Source organism: Ambystoma mexicanum, unplaced genomic scaffold, assembly GCF_040938575.1.
Source record: "Ambystoma mexicanum isolate Mex_15411 unplaced genomic scaffold, UKY_AmexF1_1 Mex_scaf133, whole genome shotgun sequence".
Lineage (NCBI taxonomy): Eukaryota > Metazoa > Chordata > Amphibia > Caudata > Ambystomatidae > Ambystoma > Ambystoma mexicanum.
In genome coordinates, this window is record NW_027182362.1 from 359,733 (window position 1) to 383,445 (window position 23,713).

The window sequence follows — 23,713 nt, forward strand, 5'->3', positions numbered from 1 at the left end:
TGGATTGTGTGAGCTTCAGGCGCAAGGCATTTGATTAGTCTTTAAGCAGGTCCACTTGCAAAGCCCTTTGCACCTGTTCTCCCAGTCCCTACAAAGGGATGCAAGCAGTTGTTTCTGTAGTGTAGTGGTTAGCACGTTCGAGACCGGGCAGAAACACTCTCTGCTGGCATTTTACACAAAATCGTTTTTTTCCCCTTTTGTCACACACAAATGTAAAGTATGAACTTATTTGCGTTCCCATGGAAATAGCATATGCTCTCAAGAGCTTGAGAAATACACTGGGAAGGCAAGCATCCTCACATGTATTGTGTATATGGGGCCAATAATAAAATGCACGCGCCTTCATTTTGTGTATGTAATGTTGCAGAGCACAGAGAGGATTTCTTTTCCCTACTGCTGGGTATTTGGGTCTCTGGGATCACAGTTGGGTCCGCTCCGTCCTCTGAAATGGTGCATATTAGTTACATAGGTTAGTGTACCAAAGAAATATCACATTTTCATATACAGCTTCTTCATTTCTGTGTTCTGAGGGATTACCAGTTGTAAGAAATGCACTTGCCGGTACAGTGATTCCCTGGCTTTCTCTGGCCCGAGAAAGCTTTTCCTCTGAACTGGGAACAGAAGTTGGACTGCTTCTGCTGAACTTCCTGAAAGCATAGCTGGCGGGAGGAGGGACTTTTTGAGTGCTGGGAAAATTTGAGCTGGAAATTTGCATAGGCTGGACAGAGATTGCTTGGAGCAGCCAAAATATAATAACGGCCATGGCGCTCAAGTAAAGCAGAAAGCTTTTAGTATACACCTTTTGCACTCTTGTCAACGAAGCTGGGCTCTGTGAATGCTCACCCTACGCAAGAAAAGAGAACAGACTTTGCTGGTGACCTAAATATATCTCGCCTGATCGAGCACGATCGAGCTCTGAGTGAGCAGCTGTGCAATGGTCATCTTTACCAAAGGGGAGATGCTGCTTTTGCCAGTGTCACGCCCATGCTCTCAGGGCTGGAGGGAGGAGGGCTGCTTTTTGTTTTTACAGGCAAAAGGAAAGGCCCAGCCCTCAGAACTTCTGCCAATGCATATCCCAGCAGGTGCAAAATAAAGTCTCTCCCCCACCTTGCCAGCTGCAGATTGATCAGAAGACTGCTAGTCTAGTGTGTTGGGCCACTCTCTCTCTTCTGTGTATCGTCCCCTCTTATTACATAAACAGCATAAGAGGAAGGAAGGAAGGAAGGAAGGAAGGAAGGAAGGAAGGAAGGAAGGAAGGAAGGAAAGAAGGAAGGAAGGAAGGAAGGAAGGAAGGAAGGAAGGAAGGAAGGAAGGAAGGAAGGAAGGAAGGAAGGAAGGAAGGAAGGAAGGAAGGAAGGAAGGAAGGAAGGAAGGAAGGAAGGAAGGAAGGAAGGAAGGAAGGAAGGAAGGAAGGAAGGAAGGAAGGAAGGAAGGAAGGAAGGAAGGAAGGAAGGAAGGAAGGAACAGTGTATCGCAAGCACCTTTCACCCTGATGTCAATGGTCCACCAACCTTCGGGATGAGGAGTAGACCTGTGAAGACGCTCAGCCTTTGCATCATTTAGGGACGAGGACGGGCTTTAGGAGCAAACGTTAGGAAGAGATACTCTTGTGCTACAATCCTCAAGAGGTACAACTGCCAAGTCAAATCCCTACATATTGTCTAGACTACTCTGCAAGTGTAGGCTCGTTGGTCTAGGGGTATGATTCTCGCTTCGGGTGCGAGAGGTCCCGGGTTCAAATCCCGGACGAGCCCATTGATTGGTGCCTGGCCCGATACTTTTTTACACATGTGTTTTTCAATTCTATAGACTCTGGACTGATGGATGGACAATGGTCGATGAACATTGGGCTTCCTAAGCCTCTTTGCGGACCGCCTCATTGCGCCATGCATTAAGGAGTCCCAAGTAGCTCTCAGTCACCTTTCTGGATTTGTTTGTTAATTCATGGCTGTCCCATACCAATGCCTAAAGAGGCCCTTACATCTTCAGACTGCACGGCCTCTCAGCTGGCACACTTGTCTGAGTGTTCATGCTTGTAACGCCGTGTGTGTGATGAGCTGCATTTGTAAAGCTTTGGGCGTGAGGCATTTGATAAGTGTTCAAACAGAGACAATTGCACTGTTACTTGACCCTATTCTCTCAACCGCCAGAGGGCATAGCATGCAGCAGTTTCTGTAGTGTAGTGGTTATCACGTTCGCCTTACACGCGAAAGGTCCCTGGTTCGAGACCGGGCAGAAACAGCAGAGGGTGGCATTTTACACTTTTCATGTTCCACCATCTCGAAGCTCAAGCCATGAACTTATTTGCAGTTGCAACGGAAGAAGCAGTTCCTCTGACACGCTTTGAAATAAATTCTGAGTAGACGAGCGCACTCACATTTGCTCCGAATATGTGATGAATTAAAATTGCATGCCTGCATATGTGCGTGCTTATGTATAGTTGGATGGAAAGCTGAGGGAGCAGTTGTGCAATGCTATTTCTTACAGAAGGGTGGCGCTGCTTTTCCCTGAGCAATGTTCATGCACCCAGGCAGATGTGATATTGGATTTTTCTTTTTTTCAAGGGCAAAAGAAAATTCCTAGCCCTCAGAGCTTCTGCCAATGCAGATCCGGTGCAAAATGAAGGCTCTCACTCGCTCACTTTGTCCACTTTCAATTGATCAGCAGACCGCGTTGGTGTTGTGCTAGATTTCTTCTTCTGTGCATCAACAGCTCTTTTATACGTACCCTTCACGGGCGCATGGAAGGGAGGGTGTGCCACCAGCTTCATTGATCCTGATGTCAATGTGCCAACACCTTCAGGACGAGAAGAAGAGCTATGAAGACAGTCAGAGCGTGCCGACTGGGGCATTCATTTGGCTCATACACCGACAAGGCTTTCAGCGGCAGGAACAAACTTCAGGAATAGGCATTCTTGGCCTCGAAGCCTAAGGGGGGTGGAAATGCTGAGTACAATTCCGTCAGATGATCACAGGACCGTGGCTCATTGGTCTAGGGGTATGATTCTCGCTTTGGGTGCGAGAGGTCCGGAGGAGCCCGATCAAGGTGGGTAACTTGAGCTCCTTTTTTTTTTTTCCAATGTTATTTTCATTGGACAGACTCTCTGGCTTTCTCGGTAAGCAGTAGTCGATGAACAATTCACTTCCTGAACCTCTTTGCCTGCCATGTCCTTGCGACAAGCACTTTGTGTTCTCTGTTAGCTCTCAGTAACATTCCTTGATTTGCTTGTGAGTTTTGGCCGTCCGATCTCAAAGTGGAAATATGTCCTTCCCTCTGTACGCTGCATAGACCCTCAACAGGCATACTTGTATATGTGCGCATGCTTGATAGGACGTATGTTTTAGGCTGGATTGTGTGAGCTTCAGGCGCAAGGCATTTGATTAGTCTTTAAGCAGGTCCACTTGCAAAGCCCTTTGCACCTGTTCTCCCAGTCCCTACAAAGGGATGCAAGCAGTTGTTTCTGTAGTGTAGTGGTTAGCACGTTCGAGACCGGGCAGAAACACTCTCTGCTGGCATTTTACACAAAATCGTTTTTTTCCCCTTTTGTCACACACAAATGTAAAGTATGAACTTATTTGCGTTCCCATGGAAATAGCATATGCTCTCAAGAGCTTGAGAAATACACTGGGAAGGCAAGCATCCTCACATGTATTGTGTATATGGGGCCAATAATAAAATGCACGCGCCTTCATTTTGTGTATGTAATGTTGCAGAGCACAGAGAGGATTTCTTTTCCCTACTGCTGGGTATTTGGGTCTCTGGGATCACAGTTGGGTCCGCTCCGTCCTCTGAAATGGTGCATATTAGTTACATAGGTTAGTGTACCAAAGAAATATCACATTTTCATATACAGCTTCTTCATTTCTGTGTTCTGAGGGATTACCAGTTGTAAGAAATGCACTTGCCGGTACAGTGATTCCCTGGCTTTCTCTGGCCCGAGAAAGCTTTTCCTCTGAACTGGGAACAGAAGTTGGACTGCTTCTGCTGAACTTCCTGAAAGCATAGCTGGCGGGAGGAGGGACTTTTTGAGTGCTGGGAAAATTTGAGCTGGAAATTTGCATAGGCTGGACAGAGATTGCTTGGAGCAGCCAAAATATAATAACGGCCATGGCGCTCAAGTAAAGCAGAAAGCTTTTAGTATACACCTTTTGCACTCTTGTCAACGAAGCTGGGCTCTGTGAATGCTCACCCTACGCAAGAAAAGAGAACAGACTTTGCTGGTGACATAAATATATCTCGCCTGATCGAGCACGATCGAGCTCTGAGTGAGCAGCTGTGCAATGGTCATCTTTACCAAAGGGGAGATGCTGCTTTTGCCAGTGTCACGCCCATGCTCTCAGGGCTGGAGGGAGGAGGGCTGCTTTTTGTTTTTACAGGCAAAAGGAAAGGCCCAGCCCTCAGAGCTTCTGCCAATGCATATCCCAGCAGGTGCAAAATAAAGTCTCTCCCCCACCTTGCCAGCTGCAGATTGATCAGAAGACTGCTAGTCTAGTGTGTTGGGCCACTCTCTCTCTTCTGTGTATCGTCCCCTCTTATTACATAAACAGCATAAGAGGAAGGAAGGAAGGAAGGAAGGAAGGAAGGAAGGAAGGAAGGAAGGAAGGAAGGAAGGAAGGAAGGAAGGAAGGAAGGAAGGAAGGAAGGAAGGAAGGAAGGAAGGAAGGAAGGAAGGAAGGAAGGAAGGAAGGAAGGAAGGAAGGAAGGAAGGAAGGAAGGAAGGAAGGAAGGAAGGAAGGAACAGTGTATCGCAAGCACCTTTCACCCTGATGTCAATGGTCCACCAACCTTCGGGATGAGGAGTAGACCTGTGAAGACGCTCAGCCTTTGCATCATTTAGGGACGAGGACGGGCTTTAGGAGCAAACGTTAGGAAGAGATACTCTTGTGCTACAATCCTCAAGAGGTACAACTGCCAAGTCAAATCCCTACATATTGTCTAGACTACTCTGCAAGTGTAGGCTCGTTGGTCTAGGGGTATGATTCTCGCTTCGGGCGAGAGGTCCCGGGTTCAAATCCCGGACGAGCCCATTGATTGGTGCCTGGCCCGATACTTTTTTACACATGTGTTTTTCAATTCTATAGACTCTGGACTGATGGATGGACAATGGTCGATGAACATTGGGCTTCCTAAGCCTCTTTGCGGACCGCCTCATTGCGCCATGCATTAAGGAGTCCCAAGTAGCTCTCAGTCACCTTTCTGGATTTGTTTGTTAATTCATGGCTGTCCCATACCAATGCCTAAAGAGGCCCTTACATCTTCAGACTGCACGGCCTCTCAGCTGGCACACTTGTCTGAGTGTTCATGCTTGTAACGCCGTGTGTGTGATGAGCTGCATTTGTAAAGCTTTGGGCGTGAGGCATTTGATAAGTGTTCAAACAGAGACAATTGCACTGTTACTTGACCCTATTCTCTCAACCGCCAGAGGGCATAGCATGCAGCAGTTTCTGTAGTGTAGTGGTTATCACGTTCGCCTTACACGCGAAAGGTCCCTGGTTCGAGACCGGGCAGAAACAGCAGAGGGTGGCATTTTACACTTTTCATGCTCCACCATCTCGAAGCTCAAGCCATGAACTTATTTGCAGTTGCAACGGAAGAAGCAGTTCCTCTGACACGCTTTGAAATAAATTCTGAGTAGACGAGCGCACTCACATTGGCTCCGAATATGTGATGAATTAAAATTGCATGCCTGCATATGTGCGTGCTTATGTATAGTTGGATGGAAAGCTGAGGGAGCAGTTGTGCAATGCTATTTCTTACAGAAGGGTGGCGCTGCTTTTCCCTGAGCAATGTTCATGCACCCAGGCAGATGTGATATTGGATTTTTCTTTTTTTCAAGGGCAAAAGAAAATTCCTAGCCCTCAGAGCTTCTGCCAATGCAGATCCGGTGCAAAATGAAGGCTCTCACTCGCTCACTTTGTCCACTTTCAATTGATCAGCAGACCGCGTTGGTGTTGTGCTAGATTTCTTCTTCTGTGCATCAACAGCTCTTTTATACGTACCCTTCACGGGCGCATGGAAGGGAGGGTGTGCCACCAGCTTCATTGATCCTGATGTCAATGTGCCAACACCTTCAGGACGAGAAGAAGAGCTATGAAGACAGTCAGAGCGTGCCGACTGGGGCATTCATTTGGCTCATACACCGACAAGGCTTTCAGCGGCAGGAACAAACTTCAGGAATAGGCATTCTTGGCCTCGAAGCCTAAGGGGGGTGGAAATGCTGAGTACAATTCCGTCAGATGATCACAGGACCGTGGCTTGTTGGTCTAGGGGTATGATTCTCGCTTTGGGTGCGAGAGGTCCGGAGGAGCCCGATCAAGGTGGGTAACTTGAGCTCCTTTTTTTTTTTTCCAATGTTATTTTCATTGGACAGACTCTCTGGCTTTCTCGGTAAGCAGTAGTCGATGAACAATTCACTTCCTGAACCTCTTTGCCTGCCATGTCCTGTCCTTGCGACAAGCACTTTGTGTTCTCTGTTAGCTCTCAGTAACATTCCTTGATTTGCTTGTGAGTTTTGGCCGTCCGATCTCAAAGTGGAAATATGTCCTTCCCTCTGTACGCTGCATAGACCCTCAACAGGCATACTTGTATATGTGCGCATGCTTGATAGGACGTATGTTTTAGGCTGGATTGTGTGAGCTTCAGGCGCAAGGCATTTGATTAGTCTTTAAGCAGGTCCACTTGCAAAGCCCTTTGCACCTGTTCTCCCAGTCCCTACAAAGGGATGCAAGCAGTTGTTTCTGTAGTGTAGTGGTTAGCACGTTCGAGACCGGGCAGAAACACTCTCTGCTGGCATTTTACACAAAATCGTTTTTTTCCCCTTTTGTCACACACAAATGTAAAGTATGAACTTATTTGCGTTCCCATGGAAATAGCATATGCTCTCAAGAGCTTGAGAAATACACTGGGAAGGCAAGCATCCTCACATGTATTGTGTATATGGGGCCAATAATAAAATGCACGCGCCTTCATTTTGTGTATGTAATGTTGCAGAGCACAGAGAGGATTTCTTTTCCCTACTGCTGGGTATTTGGGTCTCTGGGATCACAGTTGGGTCCGCTCCGTCCTCTGAAATGGTGCATATTAGTTACATAGGTTAGTGTACCAAAGAAATATCACATTTTCATATACAGCTTCTTCATTTCTGTGTTCTGAGGGATTACCAGTTGTAAGAAATGCACTTGCCGGTACAGTGATTCCCTGGCTTTCTCTGGCCCGAGAAAGCTTTTCCTCTGAACTGGGAACAGAAGTTGGACTGCTTCTGCTGAACTTCCTGAAAGCATAGCTGGCGGGAGGAGGGACTTTTTGAGTGCTGGGAAAATTTGAGCTGGAAATTTGCATAGGCTGGACAGAGATTGCTTGGAGCAGCCAAAATATAATAACGGCCATGGCGCTCAAGTAAAGCAGAAAGCTTTTAGTATACACCTTTTGCACTCTTGTCAACGAAGCTGGGCTCTGTGAATGCTCACCCTACGCAAGAAAAGAGAACAGACTTTGCTGGTGACCTAAATATATCTCGCCTGATCGAGCACGATCGAGCTCTGAGTGAGCAGCTGTGCAATGGTCATCTTTACCAAAGGGGAGATGCTGCTTTTGCCAGTGTCACGCCCATGCTCTCAGGGCTGGAGGGAGGAGGGCTGCTTTTTGTTTTTACAGGCAAAAGGAAAGGCCCAGCCCTCAGAGCTTCTGCCAATGCATATCCCAGCAGGTGCAAAATAAAGTCTCTCCCCCACCTTGCCAGCTGCAGATTGATCAGAAGACTGCTAGTCTAGTGTGTTGGGCCACTCTCTCTCTTCTGTGTATCGTCCCCTCTTATTACATAAACAGCATAAGAGGAAGGAAGGAAGGAAGGAAGGAAGGAAGGAAGGAAGGAAGGAAGGAAGGAAGGAAGGAAGGAAGGAAAGAAGGAAGGAAGGAAGGAAGGAAGGAAGGAAGGAAGGAAGGAAGGAAGGAAGGAAGGAAGGAAGGAAGGAAGGAAGGAAGGAAGGAAGGAAGGAAGGAAGGAAGGAAGGAAGGAAGGAAGGAAGGAAGGAAGGAAGGAAGGAAGGAAGGAACAGTGTATCGCAAGCACCTTTCACCCTGATGTCAATGGTCCACCAACCTTCGGGATGAGGAGTAGACCTGTGAAGACGCTCAGCCTTTGCATCATTTAGGGACGAGGACGGGCTTTAGGAGCAAACGTTAGGAAGAGATACTCTTGTGCTACAATCCTCAAGAGGTACAACTGCCAAGTCAAATCCCTACATATTGTCTAGACTACTCTGCAAGTGTAGGCTCGTTGGTCTAGGGGTATGATTCTCGCTTCGGGTGCGAGAGATCCCGGGTTCAAATCCCGGACGAGCCCATTGATTGGTGCCTGGCCCGATACTTTTTTACACATGTGTTTTTCAATTCTATAGACTCTGGACTGATGGATGGACAATGGTCGATGAACATTGGGCTTCCTAAGCCTCTTTGCGGACCGCCTCATTGCGCCATGCATTAAGGAGTCCCAAGTAGCTCTCAGTCACCTTTCTGGATTTGTTTGTTAATTCATGGCTGTCCCATACCAATGCCTAAAGAGGCCCTTACATCTTCAGACTGCACGGCCTCTCAGCTGGCACACTTGTCTGAGTGTTCATGCTTGTAACGCCGTGTGTGTGATGAGCTGCATTTGTAAAGCTTTGGGCGTGAGGCATTTGATAAGTGTTCAAACAGAGACAATTGCACTGTTACTTGACCCTATTCTCTCAACCGCCAGAGGGCATAGCATGCAGCAGTTTCTGTAGTGTAGTGGTTATCACGTTCGCCTTACACGCGAAAGGTCCCTGGTTCGAGACCGGGCAGAAACAGCAGAGGGTGGCATTTTACACTTTTCATGTTCCACCATCTCGAAGCTCAAGCCATGAACTTATTTGCAGTTGCAATGGAAGAAGCAGTTCCTCTGACACGCTTTGAAATAAATTCTGAGTAGACGAGCGCACTCACATTTGCTCCGAATATGTGATGAATTAAAATTGCATGCCTGCATATGTGCGTGCTTATGTATAGTTGGATGGAAAGCTGAGGGAGCAGTTGTGCAATGCTATTTCTTACAGAAGGGTGGCGCTGCTTTTCCCTGAGCAATGTTCATGCACCCAGGCAGATGTGATATTGGATTTTTCTTTTTTTCAAGGGCAAAAGAAAATTCCTAGCCCTCAGAGCTTCTGCCAATGCAGATCCGGTGCAAAATGAAGGCTCTCACTCGCTCACTTTGTCCACTTTCAATTGATCAGCAGACCGCGTTGGTGTTGTGCTAGATTTCTTCTTCTGTGCATCAACAGCTCTTTTATACGTACCCTTCACGGGCGCATGGAAGGGAGGGTGTGCCACCAGCTTCATTGATCCTGATGTCAATGTGCCAACACCTTCAGGACGAGAAGAAGAGCTATGAAGACAGTCAGAGCGTGCCGACTGGGGCATTCATTTGGCTCATACACCGACAAGGCTTTCAGCGGCAGGAACAAACTTCAGGAATAGGCATTCTTGGCCTCGAAGCCTAAGGGGGGTGGAAATGCTGAGTACAATTCCGTCAGATGATCACAGGACCGTGGCTCGTTAGTCTAGGGGTATGATTCTCGCTTTGGGTGCGAGAGGTCCGGAGGAGCCCGATCAAGGTGGGTAACTTGAGCTCCTTTTTTTTTTTTCCAATGTTATTTTCATTGGACAGACTCTCTGGCTTTCTCGGTAAGCAGTAGTCGATGAACAATTCACTTCCTGAACCTCTTTGCCTGCCATGTCCTTGCGACAAGCACTTTGTGTTCTCTGTTAGCTCTCAGTAACATTCCTTGATTTGCTTGTGAGTTTTGGCCGTCCGATCTCAAAGTGGAAATATGTCCTTCCCTCTGTACGCTGCATAGACCCTCAACAGGCATACTTGTATATGTGCGCATGCTTGATAGGACGTATGTTTTAGGCTGGATTGTGTGAGCTTCAGGCGCAAGGCATTTGATTAGTCTTTAAGCAGGTCCACTTGCAAAGCCCTTTGCACCTGTTCTCCCAGTCCCTACAAAGGGATGCAAGCAGTTGTTTCTGTAGTGTAGTGGTTAGCACGTTCGAGACCGGGCAGAAACACTCTCTGCTGGCATTTTACACAAAATCGTTTTTTTCCCCTTTTGTCACACACAAATGTAAAGTATGAACTTATTTGCGTTCCCATGGAAATAGCATATGCTCTCAAGAGCTTGAGAAATACACTGGGAAGGCAAGCATCCTCACATGTATTGTGTATATGGGGCCAATAATAAAATGCACGCGCCTTCATTTTGTGTATGTAATGTTGCAGAGCACAGAGAGGATTTCTTTTCCCTACTGCTGGGTATTTGGGTCTCTGGGATCACAGTTGGGTCCGCTCCGTCCTCTGAAATGGTGCATATTAGTTACATAGGTTAGTGTACCAAAGAAATATCACATTTTCATATACAGCTTCTTCATTTCTGTGTTCTGAGGGATTACCAGTTGTAAGAAATGCACTTGCCGGTACAGTGATTCCCTGGCTTTCTCTGGCCCGAGAAAGCTTTTCCTCTGAACTGGGAACAGAAGTTGGACTGCTTCTGCTGAACTTCCTGAAAGCATAGCTGGCGGGAGGAGGGACTTTTTGAGTGCTGGGAAAATTTGAGCTGGAAATTTGCATAGGCTGGACAGAGATTGCTTGGAGCAGCCAAAATATAATAACGGCCATGGCGCTCAAGTAAAGCAGAAAGCTTTTAGTATACACCTTTTGCACTCTTGTCAACGAAGCTGGGCTCTGTGAATGCTCACCCTACGCAAGAAAAGAGAACAGACTTTGCTGGTGACCTAAATATATCTCGCCTGATCGAGCACGATCGAGCTCTGAGTGAGCAGCTGTGCAATGGTCATCTTTACCAAAGGGGAGATGCTGCTTTTGCCAGTGTCACGCCCATGCTCTCAGGGCTGGAGGGAGGAGGGCTGCTTTTTGTTTTTACAGGCAAAAGGAAAGGCCCAGCCCTCAGAGCTTCTGCCAATGCATATCCCAGCAGGTGCAAAATAAAGTCTCTCCCCCACCTTGCCAGCTGCAGATTGATCAGAAGACTGCTAGTCTAGTGTGTTGGGCCACTCTCTCTCTTCTGTGTATCGTCCCCTCTTATTACATAAACAGCATAAGAGGAAGGAAGGAAGGAAGGAAGGAAGGAAGGAAGGAAGGAAGGAAGGAAGGAAGGAAGGAAGGAAGGAAGGAAGGAAGGAAGGAAGGAAGGAAGGAAGGAAGGAAGGAAGGAAGGAAGGAAGGAAGGAAGGAAGGAAGGAAGGAAGGAAGGAAGGAAGGAAGGAAGGAAGGAAGGAAGGAAGGAAGGAAGGAAGGAAGGAAGGAAGGAAGGAAGGAAGGAAGGAAGGAAGGAAGGAAGGAAGGAAGGAACAGTGTATCGCAAGCACCTTTCACCCTGATGTCAATGGTCCACCAACCTTCGGGATGAGGAGTAGACCTGTGAAGACGCTCAGCCTTTGCATCATTTAGGGACGAGGACGGGCTTTAGGAGCAAACGTTAGGAAGAGATACTCTTGTGCTACAATCCTCAAGAGGTACAACTGCCAAGTCAAATCCCTACATATTGTCTAGACTACTCTGCAAGTGTAGGCTCGTTGGTCTAGGGGTATGATTCTCGCTTCGGGTGCGAGAGGTCCCGGGTTCAAATCCCGGACGGGCCCATTGATTGGTGCCTGGCCCGATACTTTTTTACACATGTGTTTTTCAATTCTATAGACTCTGGACTGATGGATGGACAATGGTCGATGAACATTGGGCTTCCTAAGCCTCTTTGCGGACCGCCTCATTGCGCCATGCATTAAGGAGTCCCAAGTAGCTCTCAGTCACCTTTCTGGATTTGTTTGTTAATTCATGGCTGTCCCATACCAATGCCTAAAGAGGCCCTTACATCTTCAGACTGCACGGCCTCTCAGCTGGCACACTTGTCTGAGTGTTCATGCTTGTAACGCCGTGTGTGTGATGAGCTGCATTTGTAAAGCTTTGGGCGTGAGGCATTTGATAAGTGTTCAAACAGAGACAATTGCACTGTTACTTGACCCTATTCTCTCAACCGCCAGAGGGCATAGCATGCAGCAGTTTCTGTAGTGTAGTGGTTATCACGTTCGCCTTACACGCGAAAGGTCCCTGGTTCGAGACCGGGCAGAAACAGCAGAGGGTGGCATTTTACACTTTTCATGTTCCACCATCTCGAAGCTCAAGCCATGAACTTATTTGCAGTTGCAACGGAAGAAGCAGTTCCTCTGACACGCTTTGAAATAAATTCTGAGTAGACGAGCGCACTCACATTTGCTCCGAATATGTGATGAATTAAAATTGCATGCCTGCATATGTGCGTGCTTATGTATAGTTGGATGGAAAGCTGAGGGAGCAGTTGTGCAATGCTATTTCTTACAGAAGGGTGGCGCTGCTTTTCCCTGAGCAATGTTCATGCACCCAGGCAGATGTGATATTGGATTTTTCTTTTTTTCAAGGGCAAAAGAAAATTCCTAGCCCTCAGAGCTTCTGCCAATGCAGATCCGGTGCAAAATGAAGGCTCTCACTCGCTCACTTTGTCCACTTTCAATTGATCAGCAGACCGCGTTGGTGTTGTGCTAGATTTCTTCTTCTGTGCATCAACAGCTCTTTTATACGTACCCTTCACGGGCGAATGGAAGGGAGGGTGTGCCACCAGCTTCATTGATCCTGATGTCAATGTGCCAACACCTTCAGGACGAGAAGAAGAGCTATGAAGACAGTCAGAGCGTGCCGACTGGGGCATTCATTTGGCTCATACACCGACAAGGCTTTCAGCGGCAGGAACAAACTTCAGGAATAGGCATTCTTGGCCTCGAAGCCTAAGGGGGGTGGAAACGCTGAGTACAATTCCGTCAGATGATCACAGGACCGTGGCTCGTTGGTCTAGGGGTATGATTCTCGCTTTGGGTGCGAGAGGTCCGGAGGAGCCCGATCAAGGTGGGTAACTTGAGCTCCTTTTTTTTTTTTCCAATGTTATTTTCATTGGACAGACTCTCTGGCTTTCTCGGTAAGCAGTAGTCGATGAACAATTCACTTCCTGAACCTCTTTGCCTGCCATGTCCTTGCGACAAGCACTTTGTGTTCTCTGTTAGCTCTCAGTAACATTCCTTGATTTGCTTGTGAGTTTTGGCCGTCCGATCTCAAAGTGGAAATATGTCCTTCCCTCTGTACGCTGCATAGACCCTCAACAGGCATACTTGTATATGTGCGCATGCTTGATAGGACGTATGTTTTAGGCTGGATTGTGTGAGCTTCAGGCGCAAGGCATTTGATTAGTCTTTAAGCAGGTCCACTTGCAAAGCCCTTTGCACCTGTTCTCCCAGTCCCTACAAAGGGATGCAAGCAGTTGTTTCTGTAGTGTAGTGGTTAGCACGTTCGAGACCGGGCAGAAACACTCTCTGCTGGCATTTTACACAAAATCGTTTTTTTCCCCTTTTGTCACACACAAATGTAAAGTATGAACTTATTTGCGTTCCCATGGAAATAGCATATGCTCTCAAGAGCTTGAGAAATACACTGGGAAGGCAAGCATCCTCACATGTATTGTGTATATGGGGCCAATAATAAAATGCACGCGCCTTCATTTTGTGTATGTAATGTTGCAGAGCACAGAGAGGATTTCTTTTCCCTACTGCTGGGTATTTGGGTCTCTGGGATCACAGTTGGGTCCGCTCCGTCCTCTGAAATGGTGCATATTAGTTACATAGGTTAGTGTACCAAAGAAATATCACATTTTCATATACAGCTTCTTCATTTCTGTGTTCTGAGGGATTACCAGTTGTAAGAAATGCACTTGCCGGTACAGTGATTCCCTGGCTTTCTCTGGCCCGAGAAAGCTTTTCCTCTGAACTGGGAACAGAAGTTGGACTGCTTCTGCTGAACTTCCTGAAAGCATAGCTGGCGGGAGGAGGGACTTTTTGAGTGCTGGGAAAATTTGAGCTGGAAATTTGCATAGGCTGGACAGAGATTGCTTGGAGCAGCCAAAATATAATAACGGCCATGGCGCTCAAGTAAAGCAGAAAGCTTTTAGTATACACCTTTTGCACTCTTGTCAACGAAGCTGGGCTCTGTGAATGCTCACCCTACGCAAGAAAAGAGAACAGACTTTGCTGGTGACCTAAATATATCTCGCCTGATCGAGCACGATCGAGCTCTGAGTGAGCAGCTGTGCAATGGTCATCTTTACCAAAGGGGAGATGCTGCTTTTGCCAGTGTCACGCCCATGCTCTCAGGGCTGGAGGGAGGAGGGCTGCTTTTTGTTTTTACAGGCAAAAGGAAAGGCCCAGCCCTCAGAGCTTCTGCCAATGCATATCCCAGCAGGTGCAAAATAAAGTCTCTCCCCCACCTTGCCAGCTGCAGATTGATCAGAAGACTGCTAGTCTAGTGTGTTGGGCCACTCTCTCTCTTCTGTGTATCGTCCCCTCTTATTACATAAACAGCATAAGAGGAAGGAAGGAAGGAAGGAAGGAAGGAAGGAAAGAAGGAAGGAAGGAAGGAAGGAAGGAAGGAAGGAAGGAAGGAAGGAAGGAAGGAAGGAAGGAAGGAAGGAAGGAAGGAAGGAAGGAAGGAAGGAAGGAAGGAAGGAAGGAAGGAAGGAAGGAAGGAAGGAAGGAAGGAAGGAAGGAAGGAAGGAAGGAAGGAAGGAAGGAAGGAAGGAAGGAAGGAAGGAAGGAAGGAAGGAAGGAAGGAAGGAAGGAACAGTGTATCGCAAGCACCTTTCACCCTGATGTCAATGGTCCACCAACCTTCGGGATGAGGAGTAGACCTGTGAAGACGCTCAGCCTTTGCATCATTTAGGGACGAGGACGGGCTTTAGGAGCAAACGTTAGGAAGAGATACTCTTGTGCTACAATCCTCAAGAGGTACAACTGCCAAGTCAAATCCCTACATATTGTCTAGACTACTCTGCAAGTGTAGGCTCGTTGGTCTAGGGGTATGATTCTCGCTTCGGGTGCGAGAGGTCCCGGGTTCAAATCCCGGACGAGCCCATTGATTGGTGCCTGGCCCGATACTTTTTTACACATGTGTTTTTCAATTCTATAGACTCTGGACTGATGGATGGACAATGGTCGATGAACATTGGGCTTCCTAAGCCTCTTTGCGGACCGCCTCATTGCGCCATGCATTAAGGAGTCCCAAGTAGCTCTCAGTCACCTTTCTGGATTTGTTTGTTAATTCATGGCTGTCCCATACCAATGCCTAAAGAGGCCCTTACATCTTCAGACTGCACGGCCTCTCAGCTGGCACACTTGTCTGAGTGTTCATGCTTGTAACGCCGTGTGTGTGATGAGCTGCATTTGTAAAGCTTTGGGCGTGAGGCATTTGATAAGTGTTCAAACAGAGACAATTGCACTGTTACTTGACCCTATTCTCTCAACCGCCAGAGGGCATAGCATGCAGCAGTTTCTGTAGTGTAGTGGTTATCACGTTCGCCTTACACGCGAAAGGTCCCTGGTTCGAGACCGGGCAGAAACAGCAGAGGGTGGCATTTTACACTTTTCATGTTCCACCATCTCGAAGCTCAAGCCATGAACTTATTTGCAGTTGCAACGGAAGAAGCAGTTCCTCTGACACGCTTTGAAATAAATTCTGAGTAGACGAGCGCACTCACATTTGCTCCGAATATGTGATGAATTAAAATTGCATGCCTGCATATGTGCGTGCTTATGTATAGTTGGATGGAAAGCTGAGGGAGCAGTTGTGCAATGCTATTTCTTACAGAAGGGTGGCGCTGCTTTTCCCTGAGCAATGTTCATGCACCCAGGCAGATGTGATATTGGATTTTTCTTTTTTTCAAGGGCAAAAGAAAATTCCTAGCCCTCAGAGCTTCTGCCAATGCAGATCCGGTGCAAAATGAAGGCTCTCACTCGCTCACTTTGTCCACTTTCAATTGATCAGCAGACCGCGTTGGTGTTGTGCTAGATTTCTTCTTCTGTGCATCAACAGCTCTTTTATACGTACCCTTCACGGGCGCATGGAAGGGAGGGTGTGCCACCAGCTTCATTGATCCTGATGTCAATGTGCCAACACCTTCAGGACGAGAAGAAGAGCTATGAAGACAGTCAGAGCGTGCCGACTGGGGCATTCATTTGGCTCATACACCGACAAGGCTTTCAGCGGCAGGAACAAACTTCAGGAATAGGCATTCTTGGCCTCGAAGCCTAAGGGGGGTGGAAATGCCTGAGTACAATTCCGTCAGATGATCACAGGACCGTGGCTCGTTGGTCTAGGGGTATGATTCTCGCTTTGGGTGCGAGAGGTCCGGAGGAGCCCGATCAAGGTGGGTAACTTGAGCTCCTTTTTTTTTTTTCCAATGTTATTTTCATTGGACAGACTCTCTGGCTTTCTCGGTAAGCAGTAGTCGATGAACAATTCACTTCCTGAACCTCTTTGCCTGCCATGTCCTTGCGACAAGCACTTTGTGTTCTCTGTTAGCTCTCAGTAACATTCCTTGATTTGCTTGTGAGTTTTGGCCGTCCGATCTCAAAGTGGAAATATGTCCTTCCCTCTGTACGCTGCATAGACCCTCAACAGGCATACTTGTATATGTGCGCATGCTTGATAGGACGTATGTTTTAGGCTGGATTGTGTGAGCTTCAGGCGCAAGGCATTTGATTAGTCTTTAAGCAGGGGTCCACTTGCAAAGCCCTTTGCACCTGTTCTCCCAGTCCCTACAAAGGGATGCAAGCAGTTGTTTCTGTAGTGTAGTGGTTAGCACGTTCGAGACCGGGCAGAAACACTCTCTGCTGGCATTTTACACAAAATCGTTTTTTTCCCCTTTTGTCACACACAAATGTAAAGTATGAACTTATTTGCGTTCCCATGGAAATAGCATATGCTCTCAAGAGCTTGAGAAATACACTGGGAAGGCAAGCATCCTCACATGTATTGTGTATATGGGGCCAATAATAAAATGCACGCGCCTTCATTTTGTGTATGTAATGTTGCAGAGCACAGAGAGGATTTCTTTTCCCTACTGCTGGGTATTTGGGTCTCTGGGATCACAGTTGGGTCCGCTCCGTCCTCTGAAATGGTGCATATTAGTTACATAGGTTAGTGTACCAAAGAAATATCACATTTTCATATACAGCTTCTTCATTTCTGTGTTCTGAGGGATTACCAGTTGTAAGAAATGCACTTGCCGGTACAGTGATTCCCTGGCTTTCTCTGGCCCGAGAAAGCTTTTCCTCTGAACTGGGAACAGAAGTTGGACTGCTTCTGCTGAACTTCCTGAAAGCATAGCTGGCGGGAGGAGGGACTTTTTGAGTGCTGGGAAAATTTGAGCTGGAAATTTGCATAGGCTGGACAGAGATTGCTTGGAGCAGCCAAAATATAATAACGGCCATGGCGCTCAAGTAAAGCAGAAAGCTTTTAGTATACACCTTTTGCACTCTTGTCAACGAAGCTGGGCTCTGTGAATGCTCACCCTACGCAAGAAAAGAGAACAGACTTTGCTGGTGACCTAAATATATCTCGCCTGATCGAGCACGATCGAGCTCTGAGTGAGCAGCTGTGCAATGGTCATCTTTACCAAAGGGGAGATGCTGCTTTTGCCAGTGTCACGCCCATGCTCTCAGGGCTGGAGGGAGGAGGGCTGCTTTTTGTTTTTACAGGCAAAAGGAAAGGCCCAGCCCTCAGAGCTTCTGCCAATGCATATCCCAGCAGGTGCAAAATAAAGTCTCTCCCCCACCTTGCCAGCTGCAGATTGATCAGAAGACTGCTAGTCTAGTGTGTTGGGCCACTCTCTCTCTTCTGTGTATCGTCCCCTCTTATTACATAAACAGCATAAGAGGAAGGAAGGAAGGAAGGAAGGAAGGAAGGAAGGAAGGAAGGAAGGAAGGAAGGAAGGAAGGAAGGAAGGAAGGAAGGAAGGAAGGAAGGAAGGAAGGAAGGAAGGAAGGAAGGAAGGAAGGAAGGAAGGAAGGAAGGAAGGAAGGAAGGAAGGAAGGAAGGAAGGAAGGAAGGAAGGAAGGAACAGTGTATCGCAAGCACCTTTCACCCTGATGTCAATGGTCCACCAACCTTCGGGATGAGGAGTAGACCTGTGAAGACGCTCAGCCTTTGCATCATTTAGGGACGAGGACGGGCTTTAGGAGCAAACGTTAGGAAGAGATACTCTTGTGCTACAATCCTCAAGAGGTACAACTGCCAAGTCAAATCCCTACATATTGTCTAGACTACTCTGCAAGTGTAGGCTCGTTGGTCTAGGGGTATGATTCTCGCTTCGGGTGCGAGAGGTCCCGGGTTCAAATCCCGGACGGGCCCATTGATTGGTGCCTGGACCGATACTTTTTTACACATGTGTTTTTCAATTCTATAGACTCTGGACTGATGGATGGACAATGGTCGATGAACATTGGGCTTCCTAAGCCTCTTTGCGGACCGCCTCATTGCGCCATGCATTAAGGAGTCCCAAGTAGCTCTCAGTCACCTTTCTGGATTTGTTTGTTAATTCATGGCTGTCCCATACCAATGCCTAAAGAGGCCCTTACATCTTCAGACTGCACGGCCTCTCAGCTGGCACACTTGTCTGAGTGTTCATGCTTGTAACGCCGTGTGTGTGATGAGCTGCATTTGTAAAGCTTTGGGCGTGAGGCATTTGATAAGTGTTCAAACAGAGACAATTGCACTGTTACTTGACCCTATTCTCTCAACCGCCAGAGGGCATAGCATGCAGCAGTTTCTGTAGTGTAGTGGTTATCACGTTCGCCTTACACGCGAAAGGTCCCTGGTTCGAGACCGGGCAGAAACAGCAGAGGGTGGCATTTTACACTTTTCATGTTCCACCATCTCGAAGCTCAAGCCATGAACTTATTTGCAGTTGCAACGGAAGAAGCAGTTCCTCTGACACGCTTTGAAATAAATTCTGAGTAGACGAGCGCACTCACATTTGCTCCGAATATGTGATGAATTAAAATTGCATGCCTGCATATGTGCGTGCTTATGTATAGTTGGATGGAAAGCTGAGGGAGCAGTTGTGCAATGCTATTTCTTACAGAAGGGTGGCGCTGCTTTTCCCTGAGCAATGTTCATGCACCCAGGCAGATGTGATATTGGATTTTTCTTTTTTTCAAGGGCAAAAGAAAATTCCTAGCCCTCAGAGCTTCTGCCAATGCAGATCCGGTGCAAAATGAAGGCTCTCACTCGCTCACTTTGTCCACTTTCAATTGATCAGCAGACCGCGTTGGTGTTGTGCTAGATTTCTTCTTCTGTGCATCAACAGCTCTTTTATACGTACCCTTCACGGGCGAATGGAAGGGAGGGTGTGCCACCAGCTTCATTGATCCTGATGTCAATGTGCCAACACCTTCAGGACGAGAAGAAGAGCTATGAAGACAGTCAGAGCGTGCCGACTGGGGCATTCATTTGGCTCATACACCGACAAGGCTTTCAGCGGCAGGAACAAACTTCAGGAATAGGCATTCTTGGCCTCGAAGCCTAAGGGGGGTGGAAACGCTGAGTACAATTCCGTCAGATGATCACAGGACCGTGGCTCGTTGGTCTAGGGGTATGATTCTCGCTTTGGGTGCGAGAGGTCCGGAGGAGCCCGATCAAGGTGGGTAACTTGAGCTCCTTTTTTTTTTTTCCAATGTTATTTTCATTGGACAGACTCTCTGGCTTTCTCGGTAAGCAGTAGTCGATGAACAATTCACTTCCTGAACCTCTTTGCCTGCCATGTCCTTGCGACAAGCACTTTGTGTTCTCTGTTAGCTCTCAGTAACATTCCTTGATTTGCTTGTGAGTTTTGGCCGTCCGATCTCAAAGTGGAAATATGTCCTTCCCTCTGTACGCTGCATAGACCCTCAACAGGCATACTTGTATATGTGCGCATGCTTGATAGGACGTATGTTTTAGGCTGGATTGTGTGAGCTTCAGGCGCAAGGCATTTGATTAGTCTTTAAGCAGGTCCACTTGCAAAGCCCTTTGCACCTGTTCTCCCAGTCCCTACAAAGGGATGCAAGCAGTTGTTTCTGTAGTGTAGTGGTTAGCACGTTCGAGACCGGGCAGAAACACTCTCTGCTGGCATTTTACACAAAATCGTTTTTTTCCCCTTTTGTCACACACAAATGTAAAGTATGAACTTATTTGCGTTCCCATGGAAATAGCATATGCTCTCAAGAGCTTGAGAAATACACTGGGAAGGCAAGCATCCTCACATGTATTGTGTATATGGGGCCAATAATAAAATGCACGCGCCTTCATTTTGTGTATGTAATGTTGCAGAGCACAGAGAGGATTTCTTTTCCCTACTGCTGGGTATTTGGGTCTCTGGGATCACAGTTGGGTCCGCTCCGTCCTCTGAAATGGTGCATATTAGTTACATAGGTTAGTGTACCAAAGAAATATCACATTTTCATATACAGCTTCTTCATTTCTGTGTTCTGAGGGATTACCAGTTGTAAGAAATGCACTTGCCGGTACAGTGATTCCCTGGCTTTCTCTGGCCCGAGAAAGCTTTTCCTCTGAACTGGGAACAGAAGTTGGACTGCTTCTGCTGAACTTCCTGAAAGCATAGCTGGCGGGAGGAGGGACTTTTTGAGTGCTGGGAAAATTTGAGCTGGAAATTTGCATAGGCTGGACAGAGATTGCTTGGAGCAGCCAAAATATAATAACGGCCATGGCGCTCAAGTAAAGCAGAAAGCTTTTAGTATACACCTTTTGCACTCTTGTCAACGAAGCTGGGCTCTGTGAATGCTCACCCTACGCAAGAAAAGAGAACAGACTTTGCTGGTGACCTAAATATATCTCGCCTGATCGAGCACGATCGAGCTCTGAGTGAGCAGCTGTGCAATGGTCATCTTTACCAAAGGGGAGATGCTGCTTTTGCCAGTGTCACGCCCATGCTCTCAGGGCTGGAGGGAGGAGGGCTGCTTTTTGTTTTTACAGGCAAAAGGAAAGGCCCAGCCCTCAGAGCTTCTGCCAATGCATATCCCAGCAGGTGCAAAATAAAGTCTCTCCCCCACCTTGCCAGCTGCAGATTGATCAGAAGACTGCTAGTCTAGTGTGTTGGGCCACTCTCTCTCTTCTGTGTATCGTCCCCTCTTATTACATAAACAGCATAAGAGGAAGGAAGGAAGGAAGGAAGGAAGGAAGGAAGGAAAGAAGGAAGGAAGGAAGGAAGGAAGGAAGGAAGGAAGGAAGGAAGGAAGGAAGGAAGGAAGGAAGGAAGGAAGGAAGGAAGGAAGGAAGGAAGGAAGGAAGGAAGGAAGGAAGGAAGGAAGGAAGGAAGGAAGGAAGGAAGGAAGGAAGGAACAGTGTATCGCAAGCACCTTTCACCCTGATGTCAATGGTCCACCAACCTTCGGGATGAGGAGTAGACCTGTGAAGACGCTCAGCCTTTGCATCATTTAGGGACGAGGACGGGCTTTAGGAGCAAACGTTAGGAAGAGATACTCTTGTGCTACAATCCTCAAGAGGTACAACTGCCAAGTCAAATCCCTACATATTGTCTAGACTACTCTGCAAGTGTAGGCTCGTTGGTCTAGGGGTATGATTCTCGCTTCGGGTGCGAGAGGTCCCGGGTTCAAATCCCGGACGAGCCCATTGATTGGTGCCTGGCCCGATACTTTTTTACACATGTGTTTTTCAATTCTATAGACTCTGGACTGATGGATGGACAATGGTCGATGAACATTGGGCTTCCTAAGCCTCTTTGCGGACCGCCTCATTGCGCCATGCATTAAGGAGTCCCAAGTAGCTCTCAGTCACCTTTCTGGATTTGTTTGTTAATTCATGGCTGTCCCATACCAATGCCTAAAGAGGCCCTTACATCTTCAGACTGCACGGCCTCTCAGCTGGCACACTTGTCTGAGTGTTCATGCTTGTAACGCCGTGTGTGTGATGAGCTGCATTTGTAAAGCTTTGGGCGTGAGGCATTTGATAAGTGTTCAAACAGAGACAATTGCACTGTTACTTGACCCTATTCTCTCAACCGCCAGAGGGCATAGCATGCAGCAGTTTCTGTAGTGTAGTGGTTATCACGTTCGCCTTACACGCGAAAGGTCCCTGGTTCGAGACCGGGCAGAAACAGCAGAGGGTGGCATTTTACACTTTTCATGTTCCACCATCTCGAAGCTCAAGCCATGAACTTATTTGCAGTTGCAACGGAAGAAGCAGTTCCTCTGACACGCTTTGAAATAAATTCTGAGTAGACGAGCGCACTCACATTTGCTCCGAATATGTGATGAATTAAAATTGCATGCCTGCATATGTGCGTGCTTATGTATAGTTGGATGGAAAGCTGAGGGAGCAGTTGTGCAATGCTATTTCTTACAGAAGGGTGGCGCTGCTTTTCCCTGAGCAATGTTCATGCACCCAGGCAGATGTGATATTGGATTTTTCTTTTTTTCAAGGGCAAAAGAAAATTCCTAGCCCTCAGAGCTTCTGCCAATGCAGATCCGGTGCAAAATGAAGGCTCTCACTCGCTCACTTTGTCCACTTTCAATTGATCAGCAGACCGCGTTGGTGTTGTGCTAGATTTCTTCTTCTGTGCATCAACAGCTCTTTTATACGTACCCTTCACGGGCGCATGGAAGGGAGGGTGTGCCACCAGCTTCATTGATCCTGATGTCAATGTGCCAACACCTTCAGGACGAGAAGAAGAGCTATGAAGACAGTCAGAGCGTGCCGACTGGGGCATTCATTTGGCTCATACACCGACAAGGCTTTCAGCGGCAGGAACAAACTTCAGGAATAGGCATTCTTGGCCTCGAAGCCTAAGGGGGGTGGAAATGCTGAGTACAATTCCGTCAGATGATCACAGGACCGTGGCTCGTTGGTCTAGGGGTATGATTCTCGCTTTGGGTGCGAGAGGTCCGGAGGAGCCCGATCAAGGTGGGTAACTTGAGCTCCTTTTTTTTTTTTTCCAATGTTATTTTCATTGGACAGACTCTCTGGCTTTCTCGGTAAGCAGTAGTCGATGAACAATTCACTTCCTGAACCTCTTTGCCTGCCATGTCCTTGCGACAAGCACTTTGTGTTCTCTGTTAGCTCTCAGTAACATTCCTTGATTTGCTTGTGAGTTTTGGCCGTCCGATCTCAAAGTGGAAATATGTCCTTCCCTCTGTACGCTGCATAGACCCTCAACAGGCATACTTGTATATGTGCGCATGCTTGATAGGACGTATGTTTTAGGCTGGATTGTGTGAGCTTCAGGCGCAAGGCATTTGATTAGTCTTTAAGCAGGTCCACTTGCAAAGCCCTTTGCACCTGTTCTCCCAGTCCCTACAAAGGGATGCAAGCAGTTGTTTCTGTAGTGTAGTGGTTAGCACGTTCGAGACCGGGCAGAAACACTCTCTGCTGGCATTTTACACAAAATCGTTTTTTTCCCCTTTTGTCACACACAAATGTAAAGTATGAACTTATTTGCGTTCCCATGGAAATAGCATATGCTCTCAAGAGCTTGAGAAATACACTGGGAAGGCAAGCATCCTCACATGTATTGTGTATATGGGGCCAATAATAAAATGCACGCGCCTTCATTTTGTGTATGTAATGTTGCAGAGCACAGAGAGGATTTCTTTTCCCTACTGCTGGGTATTTGGGTCTCTGGGATCACAGTTGGGTCCGCTCCGTCCTCTGAAATGGTGCATATTAGTTACATAGGTTAGTGTACCAAAGAAATATCACATTTTCATATACAGCTTCTTCATTTCTGTGTTCTGAGGGATTACCAGTTGT

At 47.3% G+C, this 23,713-nt stretch overlaps 14 non-coding genes across 14 annotated transcripts; all 14 read left to right on the forward strand.

The window, feature by feature from the left end:
* The first annotated feature begins 1,682 nt into the window (after positions 1-1,682).
* Positions 1,683-1,754, forward strand: TRNAP-CGG (transfer RNA proline (anticodon CGG)). The gene has a single exon. It is a non-coding gene; the product is annotated as a tRNA-Pro (tRNA).
* Positions 1,755-2,168: 414 nt separating this feature from the next.
* TRNAV-UAC (transfer RNA valine (anticodon UAC)) lies at positions 2,169-2,241 on the forward strand. Its single transcript has one exon. It is a non-coding gene; the product is annotated as a tRNA-Val (tRNA).
* Positions 2,242-4,956: 2,715 nt separating this feature from the next.
* On the forward strand, positions 4,957-5,026 carry TRNAR-UCG (transfer RNA arginine (anticodon UCG)). The gene has a single exon. It is a non-coding gene; the product is annotated as a tRNA-Arg (tRNA).
* Positions 5,027-5,440: 414 nt separating this feature from the next.
* Positions 5,441-5,513, forward strand: TRNAV-UAC (transfer RNA valine (anticodon UAC)). The gene has a single exon. It is a non-coding gene; the product is annotated as a tRNA-Val (tRNA).
* Positions 5,514-8,269: 2,756 nt separating this feature from the next.
* On the forward strand, positions 8,270-8,341 carry TRNAP-CGG (transfer RNA proline (anticodon CGG)). The gene has a single exon. It is a non-coding gene; the product is annotated as a tRNA-Pro (tRNA).
* A 414-nt stretch (positions 8,342-8,755) lies between these two features.
* Positions 8,756-8,828, forward strand: TRNAV-UAC (transfer RNA valine (anticodon UAC)). Its single transcript has one exon. It is a non-coding gene; the product is annotated as a tRNA-Val (tRNA).
* Positions 8,829-11,607: 2,779 nt separating this feature from the next.
* On the forward strand, positions 11,608-11,679 carry TRNAP-CGG (transfer RNA proline (anticodon CGG)). Its single transcript has one exon. It is a non-coding gene; the product is annotated as a tRNA-Pro (tRNA).
* Positions 11,680-12,093: 414 nt separating this feature from the next.
* TRNAV-UAC (transfer RNA valine (anticodon UAC)) lies at positions 12,094-12,166 on the forward strand. Its single transcript has one exon. It is a non-coding gene; the product is annotated as a tRNA-Val (tRNA).
* Positions 12,167-14,949: 2,783 nt separating this feature from the next.
* On the forward strand, positions 14,950-15,021 carry TRNAP-CGG (transfer RNA proline (anticodon CGG)). The gene has a single exon. It is a non-coding gene; the product is annotated as a tRNA-Pro (tRNA).
* Positions 15,022-15,435: 414 nt separating this feature from the next.
* On the forward strand, positions 15,436-15,508 carry TRNAV-UAC (transfer RNA valine (anticodon UAC)). Its single transcript has one exon. It is a non-coding gene; the product is annotated as a tRNA-Val (tRNA).
* Positions 15,509-18,226: 2,718 nt separating this feature from the next.
* TRNAP-CGG (transfer RNA proline (anticodon CGG)) lies at positions 18,227-18,298 on the forward strand. The gene has a single exon. It is a non-coding gene; the product is annotated as a tRNA-Pro (tRNA).
* Positions 18,299-18,712: 414 nt separating this feature from the next.
* On the forward strand, positions 18,713-18,785 carry TRNAV-UAC (transfer RNA valine (anticodon UAC)). The gene has a single exon. It is a non-coding gene; the product is annotated as a tRNA-Val (tRNA).
* A 2,719-nt stretch (positions 18,786-21,504) lies between these two features.
* On the forward strand, positions 21,505-21,576 carry TRNAP-CGG (transfer RNA proline (anticodon CGG)). Its single transcript has one exon. It is a non-coding gene; the product is annotated as a tRNA-Pro (tRNA).
* A 414-nt stretch (positions 21,577-21,990) lies between these two features.
* TRNAV-UAC (transfer RNA valine (anticodon UAC)) lies at positions 21,991-22,063 on the forward strand. Its single transcript has one exon. It is a non-coding gene; the product is annotated as a tRNA-Val (tRNA).
* The last annotated feature ends 1,650 nt before the right edge of the window (positions 22,064-23,713 follow it).